We start from the raw sequence: 21,133 nt of genomic DNA on the forward strand, positions 1-21,133 counted from the left end.
AAAGGTATAAAAATACAATAACATTATTAAAAAAGAAGTTATAAATAAAATAAAACATGAAATATAACATAAACATTAACATTGTAATTTTATCGGTTCATGGAAATGCAGGTCAAAAATTACTTCAATAAAGTAAGAATTAATAAAATTGCCTCAATAGAGTTTCTTTGAGACAGCACTTTTTAAACTAAATTATATCAATACTATTATAATTTTATTGTGACTCTTCATATCTATTGCAAGGATTTGACTTCTTTTGTGAAACCAGTAGGATTAACTTCTATGCCATTTCAAAATATTAGTCTCCAAGAGGGTCACAGCTAGGACAGCCTTCTCTGTTGTAGCAGGTCAGTTTTCTTTCCCCCATTTTTAAACTATCTTATACTTTTTTTCTTTTAATGTGTAAACTGTTTTGATCCAAGCCTCTCCTATATTAACAACAAGGTTATCTTTTTTGTTTTTACACTTTCTGAAAATAATCAATTTTTAATTAAATGCAAAATATTTATAATGGCATTGGAATAAAAGTATATCATCCTGTTAATCTCTATAAAATATTTACCATTGGGACTGGGGTATGGCTCAGCGGTAGATCGCTCGCCTCGCATGTGCAAGGTCCTGGATTCGATCCTCAGCACCACATATAAAAAAAAATAAAGTTATAAAAAAAAAGTTTACCATTGCTGAGTACTGTAGGATGCTATTTTTTTCTGCTTACATGATCTTCTTTTTCTATTCCTGTACTTTATTACACTGCAACTGTGTAAATGTTCCTTGAGCTCTATTTTCTTTAACATGCCAGTTAGTCTGCAAAGTCGTCACATGAAATACACCATCCTAATTGCTTACTAGACTAAAATGATTAGATCAATAAAGAAAAGTCTTTGAAAAATTTTAAACTCTATGGAACAATATTTAACACTCCTAATCTTTTAATTATATTCATTAAAATCGTTTTAGTTCATGACTGCTTTTACCTAGAATATTCCTCCTCAGTACATGAATCATCCAATTATAGCATTTATGTATCTGTTAAAAATTCAAAATGTAGATAATTCTAATTGAGATGTCCTATAAATATAAAAAGGAAAATTATTATAGATTTGTATAAAAATATAAAATAACTCAATGAACATTTATAGATTAGATATTGAAGGATATATACTTTAAATATAGAAAACTGTACATAAAATGCTTTCTTAAAACTAGTTTTATTTTTTTTAACTGTGACTCTCTGAAACTTTTATATTATTTATGTTTGTTATATCAAATTGTTATTTTCGTTTAATTTTCACAGTTTCTACCTACTTATTAGAGTACTTTTAATCTCAAAAGCCAAAACCCAAAATGCTGATATGGTTTCTTGTGTCTAACTTGTTTAAAGAAAGCTTACATTGATCAATGTGTTTAGATGAGTCAGTACCCTTATCTAGAATTATACAGAGAAAACTACAATGCAATTAGGGTTCTAAAAGTAAGGTGTGTGTAATATTGAGCTGTATTCCTAAAGGAGAGTATCCTGTTTGCTTAAGTTTTTAGCAAAACAAAACATCAATCAACATAATACTTCAAACTATCTCATGTTGAATAAATAGCAATTGCAAGGGGAATTGTAGAGAGGGTTCTTAAGCATAGGTAAGCATCCAGTCTGATCTTTCAGATCTATAAAGAAAAAAATAGTCTAGGCATTGGCTATAAGACTAAAATCCTTTTGAGACTACAATACCTATGACAACACCATAGAAGAAAACAATTTAAAGAGAAATTTTTACAAAGCAAAATCATTCGTAAATGCAAGAAAATCAAAAACAGAAGTGTACAAGCTCTAGTACTTTTTACTTCTTGTTTTGATATCTATGTAATGAAATACTTCTATCTTCTTAGTTCAACAAATAGTAGTATCCTATTATTGCTGTAATCAATTGCTACAAAATAATGACTTAAAATAGTACAGAATGTTTTATTTTATAGTCTGGGGATCAGTAGTCTGAAATCATTTGCACTTTGTTAAAATCAAAGTGTTCACAAGACTATGTTCTTAAGTAGGTTTCATAGGAGAATCCATTTCCTAGTTTTTCTGGATTCTAAAAGCTGTCAACATTCATATTACTAATTCTGAACTTCCTGACTCTCTATTATAAGAAGCCTTTTGACTATATTGGGCCACCACAATATTCATCTCCAGATCATTAATCTTATAATATGTAGAAAATTTCTTTTGAAATGTAAGTAAACAAATTTGCAGGTTTATTCTGTTTACCACACCATCTTATTACCAGAAAATCATAAAATAGGTTAGCAATTTTGAGTCTAAAAATAATTATATGTCACCATCTTCAACTCATATAAAACATTGTATTATGAACATTTGTCAATCAGGATAACAATTTTCATTTAATATCCAATTTTCCTTGCACCAAGAAATGCTAAATGTCAACAAAAATGCCAAGCAAAACACAATGGAGTTTTAGCTCTAAAGAAGAACAAAATTATGGCCTTTACAGTAAATGGATAGACCTGGAGAACAACATGGTAAGTGAAATAAAACAGACTCAGAAAGTCAAGGGTGTAATATTTTTTTTCCTGAAAGCTAGAGCAAAGTAAGGAGAAAAAATGGGGAGGATTTCAGGAAAACAGGAAAGTAGAGGAACTGGATTAAGGGGAAGTTGGATGGGGTAAAAACATGGAGGAAGTGCTGAATGAAATTGACCAAATTGACCAAATATATATGTATATGTGTGTGTGTGTGTGTGTGTGTGTGTGTGTGTGTGTATATATATATATATTAACTCCACCTTTATTTTTATCTATAAAACACCAATTAAATAACACAATGAATAAACAGAAGGAACATCAGCAGAGTAGACGCAGTAGAATGGAGAGGGAAAGAAGTATAGGGACAGAAATGAGCACATTATATTCCATGTTCAATATGTCAAAATGAATACCACAACATGTAAAACTATAATTCACTGGCAAAAAGCATTTTAAAATGTACAAGAAACCAGTTTGGTTGAATTTTTATAAATTCATTTAATAGTTCTAGTCTCTGAAGTTTTCATTACTATATAGAGTTTAAGTCTAATGCTTACTCACAAATATACACTTGTTATGTAATACTTTTTAAAACGCTTTAGAGGGGACTTATATTTTGTTTTGTTTTTTGTTTTGTTTTTCATTACACTCAGTGGCTCAGGTTATCAGACTAAAAAAAATGGACTAACATAATATCCAAAGAATGATAATAAATATATATTTTACCTTATTATGGCCTCAGTGAGGGTGGGATCACATCTAAGTCCAAAACTTGAAATACATATCAGGATTAATGATGTCACAAACTCATTAATGCTGCAGTAAAAGTCTAGTTTCTTACATAATAAAACTTACTAAGGAAAGCAAATTAGGATCCTAAGCTGGCTTAAAAATGAATAAGACAGCAAGAAGAGGACTGGTAGCTTGTGATTTTATTATAGTAAGGTTTTGCAATGTGGGGACAAGTGCATGGAGTACTGCATACAAGGCATATGTTAAGGGTGTCTCCTGCTAGGCATGTGAGTGGCAAACCACTTACCTGGTAGGCACAACCCTGGGCGTGAGGCCATGCGTTGCAGTCCCTGTGCTTGCTCCATGACCCACTCCTCCATTGGTCATTGCAAGGACAGTTAACAGAAATTGCATTGGTGGCTGCCTGTAATCTGCTTAGCTACTGCCTGGGTATATATACATGGTAACTACACAATAAAATCAGACCTGCTTCCTGCTTGGTCTCGGGAGGTCTTGAATAGTGGCTCCACAGCCACATTCTCCTCAATTGTTTCACTGTGAAAATTAATCTTTTTTTAAATTCTAATAGTTTTGTAATAGAAACAATAGAACAGAAGAGAATGATCATATATGAAATAGTATCAGAAACCAAAGCTCTCTGACAGTGGAGCAGTGTATGAGTACAGAGCACAGTGAAATTACGAAAATAACATTCACTGAAAACCATTCTGTATGCTAAGCATTATATTAACAAGGAGAAAAATAATTATAACTTTTTATAAAATGTCTATACTTCATACAAAATCAATAAATAATTTGGTTAGTGAAGTAAAAAAAAAAAAGGATAAACAGCAAAGGCTGTATTGTAACTCAGTGGCAAAGTGCTCGAAGGTTTTGGGTTTAAGGTTTAAGGTTTAAGACCTCCTGCAGAAACACAAAATAAAACAAGCAGCCATTGGTTTATGAACATGATGAATCCACTCCACTTTAAGGGATGAAATTTGTCATCTAATTTTCAGCCCTGAAAGTTACTGAGATCAGTGTGTGTCTAATATTTTGTCCAAGGAAAAAGGTTGCTAATTGATGCTTATTTTAATTTTTTCAAATATTAAAAATAGTTGATCTAAAATATTATTTAGTTAGTAACAAATCTACCTTTAAGCAATCATGAAATTCTTTAAAATGTTCCCCAGTTTTATCAAGTACTTACAGATATAAGCAGCCAAAGGAGGAGAAAAAGCTTTCTGTGTTTTCATTTTTACAATTTTGCAGTAAGAGATAGGAGAGTGGCAGAATGTGTACAGTTACAGTTAGTAATATTTTTGAGGTTTTTGTTTCTTCTTGAAAGTGATGCCAAGTTATTATAAACTCCTCAAGAGACCATCTTATAAATAGCAACTCTTGTATTTACCTATAAAAACCCAGAGTAAGATATGTAATCTCTTGTACTGAACCACAGAGAAACTAAGTTGACTGTCAGACAGCCTTTCTGGTGGTGAGGATTAATGGATAAAAGTCTCTTGGGTCTTTATTTTTTGTCAGTTGTTTTCAAGTTTTTCTTAGTGGTATCTGACAATGTTATAGGGCCTTTCATCTTGCTAAACCATTTGGGGTAACATCGAAACCACTGCTCAAGTTCGATAAGCAAGAGTACTTTTTTAAACAATGCTTTATAAAAGCCTTTTAACTCATAATATGATGCTCTTTGTCAATTTTTAAATAGTAATGACATGTGGTCTTGGACTTTTATTACTCATCATATTCATTGACAGTTTACTGTTTTTAGAGAATGAATAGATGCCCATAATTTTCTGAGCTATTGTAATCAATCAAAACTTCTTAAAGGGGAAGAGAAATATGCTTTTGATCAATTATAGCATTAAATAAATCACTTCCTCATGGTGGCTGGTCCTTTTTTGTGCCTCCCATCCCACTCTCCTCCTTTTTCTTGGGTCACATCATAAAACCAGACCAAAGGATCTCTAAAGTGGTCACAGGGCTACAGTCCATCCAGAGCATACAGAAAATGGACAGCCAGTAGGAGGGTTGAACAATGGGAGGGGAAGGAGCCATCATGAACATGGAGATTATGTCTGCCAGCGACTCCACAGCAGATAAAATGAGCATGTTGTGGAAATAAAACTGAAAGAGGAAATATTTGAAAAAATAAAGTGAAAAGAGGGAACGAAAATATTAAACGCATAGTGAAACAGGCAATATTTATGGTTAAAAAGAATGCACATGTAAAGTCCTGTCTCTGGATGGCTTCAGTGAAGAGGGCTTCCCTTCCCCTTGTTTCTGTGGTCACCAATTTGGGGTAAAAATTATTTGTAAATACTTTTTATTTACTTATTTTCTGAAGGCCTGGGCTTTCTGACCATAAGCACTGGCAATCCTGAAAAGGGGATGGTTTCTTCAGAAACCATGGTACATTGCTCCATGGAGACCAAGAAACCTGTCTGCCTTCCAGCCTTTGTTCCCATTTTCCAGGACTGTAAAACTCTAGGAACCTTTCTCCAGTGAAGGATGGTGGACCAACACACTAGCTGCTCTTTATAGTGTGAATGACAGGACCTCAGGGTTCCTGTGATGTGTGAATAGGTGAATACTTGGTTCTCTGTGTCACTCTGTGGTGATCAAGACTCAAGAAATAAGAACTGAACTTCTCTGTGAAAAAAAAAAAATAATCTGTTTTCTGATCCAGAGATTACATGTAAACACACACACACACACACACACACACACACACACACACGGTTAACAAACAGCTACTTGCACAGAAGCCTATAATATCCTCCCTGCTTCATTATAACTTCAGTCAAGATCCTCTAATTTCAACACGGGTATTTTGGATCTACCTCCTGACCCTCTTCTCTGTGACCTCTGTTCCTCACTATATCCAGTCCAATCCCGGGCTTGCACTTAAACATTTTCAGGCTACTTCCATCACTAGGCATACTCTGATTTTTACCAATGACTTCAGCTAAAGACACAGTACTTGTAAGATCTCAGTAATAATAACAGACATGTTATCATTGGTGGCATTGCCAACAAAGATTCTCAGGCTCCTGGAATATCCATTGTACTAGCTTCAAAATAGGATGCTAACATCTGCTGCTCTGTCAAAATTATATACATGGGAGGTCAAATAAGATTTTCCACATATAAATACACTCTAAGTTGTGAAACACTAAGCAAAGCTTTTTACTTATGACTAATATCATCAATATAAGCCTATAAAACATTTCTCATCATTAACTTTTAAGTTCATGACTGCATAGCTCTTCTACTTACAGATGAAAGTAAGGACCAATAGTACAAATCAAACTGTGGAAAAGACAGGATTTAATATGATGTTGAAGGTATTTCAGAAAAATGATAAAATTTCTTATATTTATTTCACACTAATATCTTTATGTTTGTGTAATATTTTTGTCATGTGTATTATATTGTTACGTTGCTAATTGATAGGATTTATAAATTATTATAATTGATCAAAACTTTTCTTACTTAATAGGTCAAGAACATTCACTGACCACATGATTTAAAGGACAAAGATCTGACATGTATGTTTTGATATACTCTGCTACAATAGATGCAAAATAAAACTGCCTATCTATAAGTGTACTTAGTGACCAACAGTGCTCATTTTAGGTATATATTTAAGGGAACAATTAGACATAGCATGAAGAACTATACTTCAGAATGTTCATTGTGATGCCATTTGTCACATTTGGGAAAAAGTGAAACAAAAATATTTAACAGAAATAAAATGGATAAGTAAATAATGTCATATTATTAGTCTCATACAGTACATAATTTATGAAATTATAATAACTTATTTAAATATTAGTATCAACTATGAAAGACTACTGGAAAAAATATATCAATGGAAAAAAATATGACTAAAAATGATTAGAAACACACATGCATGTGTGTGTGTGTGAGTGTGTGTGTGTGTGTGTGTGTGTACCTAATACTGAAAGAAATCCTATTTAAAAGTCACCAGTAGTAGTCTTTAGGAAAGTTACATCACTTTCTTGTTATCTGTTAATTGTCTTAAAATTATGAGTTTTCTCAATCTCTCAATGTGATGTTGCCAAATGTTTACATTAAAAGATTTCACAAAACGTTATCTATTGGAGTTGGTGGACAAATGTGCAGTCTTTGAAGCCCCTCAGGAAGATGGAGCTCTAGCTACGGATGACTTCCTGGTAATACAGTTCTCTCTCCCTTGTCTCTCTTCTGCTTCCCTTCTGCTACACACTAGGCTCACTTCCCAAATAAATGGTTTGTTTTCAAGTCCTTATCTTAGGCTCTGCTTCTGGAAAAATCAAAATTAAGATAAGTTATCAAAGTTGTAGAACATGAAGACCGTTGTTATATGCAGAGATTATCCCAAATGTTATGTGGGCCCCTCATTCTCTAATAAATATTCTTTGACAGTTTTACTCAAAAATTTATCACGTACAAGAATATCAATACTTTCATCCATCACCTACATAAGCATTTCGTTGAAATCAATATATCCAACCCTGTTCTCTTTTTTGAGATTTTAACTCATTTATTATTTATGCCTGAACATCTATATTTTAAATATTTTCTACATTCACAAGGAATAAAACATGCCTAAAATAATTTTTTTTCTATTTTATCTCTAAGATGTATTATGTTTCTCAAAGCCCCTCATTCTTTTATAAGGTAGGTTACTCAAATATATGCCATCTTTACCTCCTGCCCATATTTGGTGAGTTTCTTCCCTGTTTGTGCGGGTCACTAAGAGGATAGTGAAGGATGTTCAACTTCTGGTGTCCTTTCTATGGAGAGCTCCCATTAGCAAATATGCCAAAGGAGAGGGTACTTTAGTAAGGGTATTCAGTTGTCGCTGTTCCCTGGATCTCTCTGTCACCAGAGCACTTGTCTGCTCTCTGATCCACACAGAGATCTATGCATTGTTGTGCCCTGTAGAAGATGTAGAGTTGTGAATGAGGGAAAAAGAAAAACTTCATCTGAATTTAATTCCCTAATTGGATATGATAAAATATCCATGCCAACTAGTTAACCTTTTGTCCCGTGTGCACATCCACCTCCTTGATTCTTCTGTACCTGTCCTTGGAAATCTCCTCAGTGATAGTCTCATCCTATAAAATAACTGTCTAGCTTACATGTTTTGTGCTATACTTGTTCCATTGTCTGAATTTCAGGAATCTCCTCCACTTTCACATAAATACATGCTTTCCATAAATAATTGAGTGTCACTAGATTATTTTAATTAAATATACTATTATTTATTTTTTATCAACATTTGGTGCTTGGGCTCTAACCCAGGATCTTTATTTTTTTTTTTTGTATTTTGTGTCAGAAAGTGATTGATACCTATGACTACTCTTACTTATGTAAATGCAAAAGCAATACACCTTGTTGAATTTAGTATCAGGACTATTTAGCCAATTACAAAATACAGAAAATTAGCAGGCATTCTATGGCAACGTTTTTTTTTTTCCTCCACCTTTTAAATTCAAGCCATATTTATTTTTCGCAAATATGAATTTCTCAATTTTCCTGTAATCCCTTTATCCTCTCAATTCCAGGTATGCTCCCATAATCAAATTCTTCATGCCTCATCAAAATTTTTACATGATATCATATCTAGTTTTTCATTCACACCTTCACATTACAATGAATGATTTATCTAAATGTCATTCCTCTTATTTAAAATTGTTTTATGACTAATTATCAATTATGTCTTTCAAACTTAGTCATAATACACATAACTAAGAATCATCTTGCTTATCTCTTAATTATACAAAGTCTTTAACTCCACCTCTGAATTACATTAAGATACATTAAAAAGTCTGAGTGTAAATAAGAGGAAGCTATATTTTTAATAGACATCACAGTTGATACTTATCTATACTAAACTTTAAAGCCACTGAAAAATTCCCACACATTTAGCATGGCATAAAAGAATATAAGTTGTTCCCTAGCTACAAATCAACCTTAGCTCTCCAGTCAGCCTGTACTTTATGTTATAGCACTGTCCAGTAGCTTATGCTCTCTATGCAAAACAACACAATCTATATTCTCCTTACTGGTGATTTTGGTCATTTTGCCTGCAGTGCACTTCAACCCATCTTTCCCCAACAAACTCCCACTCAGTCTATATAATTCAGCCCACTTATTCCACTCTGGGTCTTTTGAGACCAGATCTAGTGATTTTCTGTCTAATTACAATATATGCATTTATTTGTAAATAAATAAAATGCATCTATTGTATATTAGAAAACCTATTAATATGTATACAAATGATTTTACAGCTTTGAAGATGAGAACTTGATCAAAGGATTAAAATTTCTTAGAGGATTTCCTTCTTGAATTTACAGTGCTTAGCATATTTACTAGAAAATGTAGCATTCAACAACTATTTGTTATCTGATCTGTTGAATTAAGCAGCCTATTCCCAATATTGTTATAAGTGTATTAACCTACTAAAATTCAAATTCAAATAAAATAATGTTGGCATTTTACATATTTTAAACTTTTGATTTTGTAGCAATGCAAAGAAAGAAAATTAATCACTGTAAAGATCTCTAGCAGCAAATATTGACTTTAGTTCTCAGAACTGCATAGTCATCACCTGAATGTACTTTATTTAGTTCAGAATACTTCTGAAATACATATATTTATAGTTTAATTTGATGTATTTTATCGAGAAAATGAAAACAATATGTACAATTAATTTGTAAAAATCTTGCGAGCTGCCAAAAACATATTTCACATATATTAGCTATTTATTTTTAGATTTAATTTTTATTATTTTTTGTGGTGCTAGGGATGGAATTGAGGGAATTGAACATTCTTGACAAGCACTCTTCTATTGAGATATATCCCCAATACACAGACATTGGCTTTTAACAAAACTGTCATATGTTAAATTTATTATATTTTCTTATTAAATGTATTTATTAACATTTAGTACAAATAGGATTGCAAACACTTTTCTTGTAACTATTAACTTTTATTTTATTATAAACATTAAGACTGTTCCTGAAGAATGTGTATATTTACATATTATTGTAATAAATCACTGAATGTAATGTATAAATCTCAGGAAAAGCCATGCCTCTTAAACAAGATGATTATCCTGTTTCCTGTTCTGAATATGAATTCTAATATATTCCAATTGGTTGTTCATTTTCTATTATGTAAAAGAGAAGATGACACTTGGATTCAAAATAGGGAATACAAAACATAGACAGAAATTTGATTATAAAGGATGCCAGATGTCTTAGTTTATTTTTATTTGTGTTAGAAATTGACACGTTACAACTGTATATATTTATGGAGGAGAAAGTGATTTTATGATATACACATGCAACTTGGAAGAAATGAATCAGTCTAAGATAGCCATCATCTCAATACTTATAATTCAGTCCTTAAATATCCTTCGACCAAATCTCCCTATTTTCCCTATTACACAAATTTGCTCCCTGTTTCCATTTGTTTATTTTAGAATATGCATATAAATAAGAATGTGGGGAATTTGTTTTTCTGTTCTTGACTTATTTAACTTCATGTGATGTTCTCCAGATTCATTCATGTTATTGCAAATGACAAGATTTCCCCTTTCTCAATGGATGAATAATCTGTTGTGTATGTATACACATTTTCTTTATTATTGATTCATTGATGGATGTGTAGTTTAATTCAAGATCATGGCTATTGTGAGTACAGAAATTGGAGTACAGATATATCTTTGATATATTGGTTTCAAATCCTTTGTATATATATTTAGAAGTAAGATTCCTGGATCATGTGTAACTGACAATATTTTTCATGCTTTGATATTTTTTTCCCTTTGGTGAGGGCTATGGTAATTAACATTCCTATCAATCATGAGCAAAGGTTTCTTTTTCTCCACAATATTTCACCATTAACATATTGATCAATTAAACAGAATCTCAAAAATGAATGCACACATTACAGACATTTGATTTTTTGAAGAACATGTTAAAAATGCACAATGACACAAGAAAACAAACACAAGAAATAAAAGGATATTGGAAAACTACATAACAACATTCAACAAAAACACAATGGAATTTTATCTCACACCGTGTACAAAAGTTAACCCCAAATGGATTAAGAACTCAAAGACAAGTTCTGAATCTATAAAACCACCAGAAGAAAACATAAAGAAGAAAATTGGTCTGGACAATGATTTTGCAGATTTAATCCAAAAAACTAAAAGAGCCAAAACAAAAAGAGACAAATGAATTTAGTTCAAACTAAAGAGCTCTACACAGAGAAGGATAAATAAACATAATAAAGAGGTGATGTACTGTGTGGGAGAAAACTTTTGAAAACTATATATCAAATAGGAGGTATTATTCAAATTATGTAAGAAACGGAAGCAAGTTAACACCAAGACAATGAATAATTCAACTTCAAAAAATAAGCAAAGAATCTTAACACATGTCTCTGAACAGATATACAGACGACCAATGGCAATATAAAAAAATGCTTGATATCAGTAATCATTAGGGAAATACAAATGAATACCACTGTAAGCTATCACTTCACATCTTTAAGAAAAGCTGTTATTAAAAAAAAACAAAATAGGAACTATATGGGAGCCAAAGCCAAGGCACTGGCAGACCCATGCAGGACCCCAGGCCTAGCCCACTATCCTGGGACACTGCAGTCAATGGCATAGCCCTCCACACACAGTAGCCTCCTCCTTGAGTCAACAGATAGGGCTTGGAGGCAGCTGCATCTCAGAGAAGGCAACTCACCCTTTCAATCCCATCTCTGAAAGTGGTTGCAGAAATGTTGGGACATCCCCACTGCTATCTTGAGTTACCTTCACTATTGCCACCAACACTTTTAGTTGCAATACAATCAGTCATGGGACACTGGCTGAGGATTAGAAGCCCAACACCAAGGTGAGGTACAGGTAATATGAAGGGTGACTACAAGACTAAAGAGTAGAAAGAGTTATATCTCAGATTTGCACTGCAAGAAAGGAAGACACATAGAAAACATAAAAAAAAAAGAAGAAGAAAGAAGAATGTCCCCAAATAAACCAATATACTACAACAACAGAATTCATGGGCAGTGGAGTTGATGAAGTGGCAGAAAAAGAGTTCAGAATGTACATAATTAATATGATCTGTGAATTAAAGAATGACCTCAATGAGCAAATACAGGAAAATATTGATCACTCCAATGTAGAGATAAGAGAGCAAACACAGGCAACAATTCATCACATCAACAAAGAGATAAGGATCAAATACAGGTAGCAAAAGATTACTTCAAGAAAGAGAAAGAGATGCTGGAAAAAATCAGAAATCCTTGAATTGAAAGAAACAATAAACCAAAACAAATAAACAAACAAAATACGCAATAGAAAGCATCAACAACAGACTAGATCACTTGGAAGACAGAACATCAGATAGTGAACACAAAACTTACAATTTTGAAAATAAAGTTTAATACACAGCAAAGATGGTTAAAAAAACATGAAAAGAACATCCAAAAATTATGGGATAGCATCAAAAGACCAAATCTAAGAGTTATTGGGATACAAGAAGTCACAGAGACTCAAACCAAAGGAATGCACAATCTCTTCAATGAAATAATACCAGAAAATTTCCCAAACATGAAAAATGAATTGGAAAATCAAATACAAGAGGCTTAGAAGTCACTAAATGTAGAAAATTACAACATATCTACATCAAGGCACATTATAATGAAAATGCCTAGCATATAGAAAAATGAGACAAATTAAAGGCTGCAAGAGAGAGGAATAGATTTCATGTACTTGGAGACCAACTTGTATCTCAGCAGATTTTTCAACCCAGAACTTCAAAGCCAAAAGATCTTGAAACAACATATACCAAGCTCTAAAAGAAAATGGATGCCAACAAATAATCTTATATCCAGCAAAATTGAGCTTTGAATTTGATGACAAAATAAAAACCTTTCATGTTAAATAACAGTTAAAAAGAATTTACAGGAAAAACCCTGCACTACAGAGCATCCTCAGCAAAAAATTCCAGGAGAATGAATTTTTAAAAAATAAAAATAAATAAATAAATAAATATCAGCAAAGGAAAGAGAAAAATCATTGAAGAAAAGGAAAAATCAAAGAAGAAACCAAGTCAAGTTACAAAGGAAAAATAAATCAATATAAGAGGGAATACAAACCATATTTCAATAATACCCTGAATGTGAATAGCCTAAACTCATTAAAAGACACAGATTGACAGAATGGATTTAAAAAAAAAATTCAAAGCCAGTCTCAGCAAAAGTGAGGTGCTAACCACCTCAGTGAGACCCTGTGTCTAAATAAAATACAAAATAGGGCTGAGGAGGTAGCTCAGTAGTTACTCAACTACTGAGTTAAATCTCCGGTACCAAAATGAAAAAAAAAAAAAAAAACCAATATACTGCCTTAAAGAGATTCGTCTCACAGGAAAAGACATCCATAGACAGAAGGTGAAAGGGTGAGGAAAAAACATACCACTCACATGGACCACATAAACAAGCAGGGGTTTCCATCCTCATATCAGATAAAGTGGACCTCAAACCAAAGCTAGTGAAATAGGACAAAGAAGGACTGTCTTACTTCATAAAGGATTCATACATCAACAATATATAACAATCATAAATATGCTCCAAATAATGGGGCATCTATGTATGTCAAACAAACCCTTCTCAAATACAGGAACCAAATAGACCACAACACAATAATACTGAATGACTTTAATGCTCTTTTCTCACCACTGGATAGATCTTCAAAATATAAACTAAACAAAGAAACTACAGAACTTAATAATATAATTAATAACTTAGACTTAACAGACATATATAAACATTTCATATATTAATGAGTGAATATACTTTCTTTTCTGCAGTACATGGATCCTTTTCTAAAATAGACCACATATTATAACACAAAGCAACTCTTAGCAAATAAAAAAATAGAGATCCTACCCTGCATTCTATCAGATCATAATGGAATAAAATTAGAAATCAATGATAAGATAAAAAATATAAGATACTCCAACACCTGGAGACTAAATAATATGCTATTGAATGAACAATAGTTTGTAAAAGACATCAAAGAGGAGATTAAAAATTTTTAGAGAAAAGTGAGAACATTAATACAACTTATCAAAATCTATGGGACACTAGGAAGGTAGTGCTAAGAGGAAAGTTCATTCCATGGAGTTCATGTATTAAAAAGAGAAAAGGTCAAAAAATAAATGACCTGACATTACAGATCAAAGCCATAGAAAAAGAACAAACAAATACCCAAATCAGTAGAAAACAAGAAATAATTAAAACCAGTGTAGAAATCAATAAACTTGAAACTAAAGAAACAATTCAAAAAACTTGACAAAACAAAAAGCAAGTTCTTTGAAAAAATAAATAAAATTGACAAATCCTTATTCACCCTAATGAAAAGAAGGAAGGGAAAAAACACAAATTACTAGAATTCATGATGGAAAAGGAAATGTAACAATAGACACTACTGAAATACAAAAGACAATTAGAAATTCTTTTGAAAATTTATACTCCAGTAGAAAAAGAAAAACTTGAAGACACCAACAAATTCCTAGAGGTGTATGATCAACCCAAACTGAATAAAGATGAACTACACAATTTAAACAGAACAATTTCAAGCAAGCAAATATAAGATGCATCAAAAGCCTACTTACATACAAAAGCCCAGGACCAGGTGTATTCACTGCTGAGTTCTCCAAGCCCTATAAAGAAGAATTAATACAATATTCCTCAAATTAATCCATGAAATACAAAAGGTGGGAACACTTGCAATCTCATTCTGTGAAGCTGGTATTATCCTGGGGTAATACCAAAACCAGATAGCAACACATCAAGGAAAGAAAATTTCACACCAATATCCCTGAAGAATATAGACGCAAAAATTCTCAATAAAATTCTGGAAATTGCATACAAAAACATATTTTTAAAATAGTGTATAATAATCAAATGGGGTTTATTCCAGGGATGCAAGGTTAGTTCAACATATGGAAATCAAAAAATATAATTCAACATATCAATAGACTTAAACATAAGAATCATACGGTTATATCAATTGATTCAGAGAAAGCACTTGACAAATTACAGCACCCTTTCATGTTCAAAACATTAGAAAATCTAGGGGCAGTAGACACATACCTCAACATTGTAAAAGCTATCTATACTAAACCCAAAGCCACCATCATTCTAAATGGAGAAAACTTGGAAGCATTCCCTCTAAAAACTAGAACAAGACAGGGAATGCCCTCTTTCACCACTTCTATTCAACAAAGTTCTTGAAACTGTAGCCAAAGCAATTAGGTGAAAGAAATTAAAGGGATATGAATAGAAAAAGAAGAACTCAAACTACCATTATTTGCTGACAACATGAATCTATACTTAGAGGATCTAAAAAATTCCACCAGAAAACTTCTAGAATTAATTAAATAATTCAGCAAAGTGGCAGGATACAAAATTAATACCTATAAATCAAATGCATTTCTATAAATTCATGATGAATCCTCTGGAAAAAAAATTAGGGAAACTACCCCATTCACAATAGCCTCAAAAAAAACAAAGGGAAAAGAAAAGATTTGGGAATCAACTTAACAAAAGAGGTGAAAGACCTCTACAATGGAAACTACAAAACACCAAAGAAAGAAATTAAAGAAGACCTTAGAAGATGGAAAGATCTCTCATGCTCTTGGTTAGGGAAAAGTAAAATTGTCAAAATATCTGTACTACCCAAATCGCTATACAGATTCAATGTGATTCCCTTTAAAATCCCAAAATTATTCTAAATAGAAGTAGAAAAAACAATCATGAAATTTGTTTTGAAAAATAAGAGACCCAGAAGAGCCAAGTCATAAGAGACCCAGATGAGCCAAATCAATCCTCAGCAAGAAGAGTGGAGCAGTTGGCATCAAAATACCAGACCTTAATCTATACTACAGAGCTATAGTAACAAAAAAGGCATGGTATTCTAACAAAAATAGATATGTATACCAAAGGTACAAAATAGAAAACACAGAGACAAACTAACATAAACACAGTTATAGTAGACAAAGGAGCTGAAAACATCATTGAAGAAAGGATAGGCTCTTTAACAAACAATGCTGGAAGAACTGGAAATCCATATGAAGTGAAATGAAAATGCACCCTTATCTCTCACCATGCACAAAACTCAATTCACTGCTCTCCCTTTCAGCTGAGAGAGGGTTTTGTGCTGGGTAGTCACTGTGCTGAGTAATCACAGCTGGGGAGGGGGGAGGGAGAGAAAGTTGGAAACCAGGTACCTGTTCAAAGGAAGATCCGCACTGACAGCCACGCTGACCAAAAAATGGCCAGAATGGTTTTCCAAGATGGAGTCTGTCAGCTTCCAGCGCTGGGGAATCTGGTGAGATGGAGGGAGCTGAGATGGCCTTGTGCTGTGGCTAGATTGCAGCCATGTGGCCTGCGTGGGAGCGGAGCAGCTGATTAGGTGATTCTGCTAGAGGGCTTGAGAGCTTTGTGTGAGCTAGAACTCTGGGCTTTGGGTCCAGAGTCTGGAGTCTTACTGGAACACAGAGGCTCTGATTTCTGCACAGGTTTTTGCAGCTCTGGTGGTTTCTGTGAAAACCCACTGTATAGGGGTCCTGTCACACTGCCCTGAGATGTTGTATTCCTGTCTAGGTGAGGCCTTGTGGAGATGCCACCTGACTACTTTCTTGGTTTAATTCCACAGAGCAGCCAGAAACAGGGCCTCCCGTATTCCACCATCTTGGATTCTCCCAGAAAAAGTCATTTTTAAAGAGGCTTGTCTGTAGAAGTGAGCCTCAGCTTCTTCAGTTCAGGCACTTTGTTTTAGTGAAAGGTATCATAATTTTCAACATCCAAACCTGTCACGTTGACCAAAGGAAAATTTCACTTTCGAATCAACAAAATAAGACCCAGATTTGATAGCTTTCAGTAAGTCCCCTTCTGCAACAACTGAACACACTGCAAGCCAAAATGCTTAGTCTAATTTGATTCTTTCCAGCTGGCAGGGCTAGATTTCCAACACATGGGTGGCTGTGGCTAGCTAGAGAGATCCAAGAAGTCAAGGACCTAGGAATTAGACCAGAGACCCTACGCCTAATAGAGGAAAAAGTAGGCCCAAATCTTCATCACTTTGTATTAAGCCTGGACTTCCTTAACAATACTCCTAAAGCATATGAAATAAAATCAAGCATCAATAAATGAGATGAATTCAAATGGAAAAGCTTCTTCTCAGCAAAAAAAAAAAAAAAAAAAAAACTATCAATGAGGTAAAGAGAGAGCATACATTTTGGGAGTAAATTTTTGTTACACATACATCAGATAGAGCACTAATCTCCAGGATACATAAAAAACTCAAAAAGCATAACATCAAAAAAAAAAAAACAAACACAAGCAATTCAATATATAAATGAGCTAAGGAGCTGAACAGACATTTCTCTGAAAAAGATATACAATTGATCAAGAAATGTATTAAAAAATGTTCAACATCTCTAGTAATTAAAGAAATGCAAATCAAAACTATTCTAAGTTTTCATCTCATGCTAGTCAGAATGGCTGTTATCAAATATACATACAACAATAAATGTTGGCAAGGTTGTGGGGGAAAAAGGCATACTGGGGAGACTGAAAATTCATACAACCACTCTGTAAAGCTGTATGGAGACTCCTTAGAAATCTTGGAATGGAAGAAACCACTATTTGACCCAGCTATACCACTCCTCAGTTTATACACAAAGGCCTTAAAATCAGAATATTATAGTAATGCAGCCACATCAATGTTTATAGCGGCTCAAGTCACAATAGTTAGACTGTGGAACCAACCTAGATGCCCTTCAATAGATGAATGAATAAAGAAACTGTGGTATATATACAGAATGGAATTATGGCTTTTGCAGGTAAATGGATGGAGTTGGAGAATATCATGGTAAATGAAGTAAGCCAATCCCCCAAACCCAAAGGCCAAATGTTCTCTCTGATAAGTGGATTCTGATCCATAATGGGTGAGGGCATGGGAAAAATAGAGGAACTTTGATTGGGCAAAGGAGAGAAAGGGAAGAATTGGGACATGAGGGCAAGAAAGGTGGTGGAATTCAATGGACATTATTATCGTAGGTACTTGTATGAATGCACATATGGTGTGATGATAGATCGTGTACAATCAGAGAAATGAAAAGTTGTGCTACAATTGTGTTCAATGAATCAAATTTCATTCTACTCTCATATATACCTAATTAAAATAAATAAATTTATTTTTTTTAAAAGATGAAAGGTAGCAAGTGTTGGTGAGCTTTGAAATTAATGGATGCTTAGTTTAATCAATAATATGCCAGCAACTGCTTCTGGAGAATTAATCAGGTGCCAAAAGTGAAGTTTAAAAAGACAGTTGGGTGCAAATGTGAACTAAAAAAAGAAAGGACTTAAAATTTCAGGAAAATATACACCTGAAAATAAATACAATACTGCATGATTTATATTGCCATGTTGTTTTTGATGGGTGATAACCCGTTGTGAAATGGGAGAGCTAAAAATTCTATTTTACCTGATATCCTTCAAAACTTATCAAGTTTCACATGTAATAAAAGAATTAAGTCCTTTTGGTTATGCTTGATTTCCTTACATTTTCTATGTTGAATAGGTATTCATTTTTACTCAAAGCTGTTGAAACATTGGTTACATAAAGCGGTAGTAGTTTCATAACATCTTTTATTTTCATGTCTTATTTGCCAACTATTAGATTACATCAAAATATTACATGAACACTGTAGCCATGTTATTTATCATAGTATTAAGATTTTAATAGCTTTTTTGGAAAGGATTTCAAATTTGTAGGATTCAGAGATCAATACTAATACCAAATCAAAGACTTTATTTTTTTTTTCTACATTGTAGTCAAAAGAAATTATAGATTGCTGCCAAATACAGATGATGGCACCAACACAACCTTCAGTCAGATTCATTACTTTGTTCTTTAAATGAGCATTTTGTTTGCTATTGGAAAACTAATATCCAATACAAAAACAAAATAACAAAAATAAAATTCTTGGAATAGCGAAAATCAATTAATAATTAATAACATAATTAATAATGATTTCTATTGTTCTTACCAAATCTGTTAGTGATTTGATAAAATTACTAATATGTATTTTTAATCTCAAATATCACAGAATCATGTTTTAACCATTAGAGAAAATTATATTAGCCCGAAAAATTTGTTTTTAATATATGTTTTAACAATGTTTTCTATCTAAAAAAATCTATACTCATATAATCTTTATGTTTAATGGAAACTATGCCTACTTTCTAGAAAAATAGATATTACTTATTTCACTTTGTCTCTTTTTATATCTATTCAAACTTAATGGTTATGACATTTTGGAATTATCACATCTGTCAATCCATACATTATTGTAGTTTTTGCTGTCAATTATTTCCATAATTATTCTCACTATTATAATCTCATAATTTAAAAATAGACTGATTATGTAATTTTAACAAATTTATGCAGCCCACCTATATGTTGGAGTTTTACTTTCAAACTGAATACTTTGTTTCCATTTACCCAATGTTTGCAAAAATAATGCTTGAATCATATATTAAAATTCTTTCACTTATACCTATTCTGTGAAGGGTAATGCATGTGGATGTACAAAAGCACATTAAGGATTCATTGTTGTAGATTGACTAAAAACCTGAAATTTCATATTGTTATATCTATCATTTATTATAAATATTTATTTACAAGGCTCAAAAAATAGACTTGACTGTATTTGAAAACACAGTGGAAGATAATAAGCAATTTTTCATGAATTTGGATATTATCAGATAATAATCTATTTTTGAGAAGATGCAAATTAAAGGCAAGATTGTTCTTGAAATACTTGTAATGATGGTTTGTCAGATAGATTCTACTTTTCTGTAGCCAAGAATATTTATAATTGAATTTTTATGTACGAACAAATGCCAAAACTAGAAAGCAGAGCTCCAGCAAGAGGACTCTTTTTCTATACATAGCACAAAAAACCCTGAGGAAAGAAAATCATTTTGTTGTATTCTAGTTGAAATATAAATCAAATTGAGTATCACAATATTTACACAACCTTCAGCCAGATTCATTACTTTGTTCTTTACATGAGCATTCTGTTTGCTATTTATTTAAAACTGCATGTATTTTTCCACTTGAAAATCCAGTTTATGTATTTTGTATTTCAGTTGTATTTTGCATAATAATTAAAAATAAGACTTAATAATATATAATATTTCATGATAAAATATTTTATTTAGCAAGTTTCTTATTAGTACCAAAAACATTTAAAAATTCTTGAAAGAACATTTTTTAAGTAATGTTTTAGTCTTTTATTAGACAGTTTTATTAAGTTGGCTCATATTATTTCTGCATACTTTAATGATGAAAATTAGTAGGAAGCTAAGAGTTAAGACATTTAAAGAAAAATTAAACATTCTAAACTTATTCTTAATGCAAGATCTGCTTATTTTAATGTAGGCAGGAAAAAAAATCAAATTTTCACTCTAAGATAGTTGTTCTCTTATGTGTGAATATATCAATAGTCAGTGTAATTCCTGGTCAGTGTATCATGGAACTGCTTTAAGACACAGACTTCATTTCCTGTGACCTTTCTAAATCTTACTAGGCTTATATTTAAATGTCCAATAAACTGATTCAGGTAATTACTTGCTCGAATTGAAGTTTTCTCCTTAACTTTTTTCACATAATAAAAAATCTTTGCACAAATTTCTAATTGTTTCATCTATTAGATGAATTATATAGTTGATAACTTTTCCA

The sequence above is a fragment of the Spermophilus citellus genome (genome assembly GCF_964194105.1).
Source record: "Spermophilus citellus genome assembly, chromosome: 6".
Taxonomy (NCBI): Eukaryota; Metazoa; Chordata; class Mammalia; order Rodentia; family Sciuridae; genus Spermophilus; species Spermophilus citellus.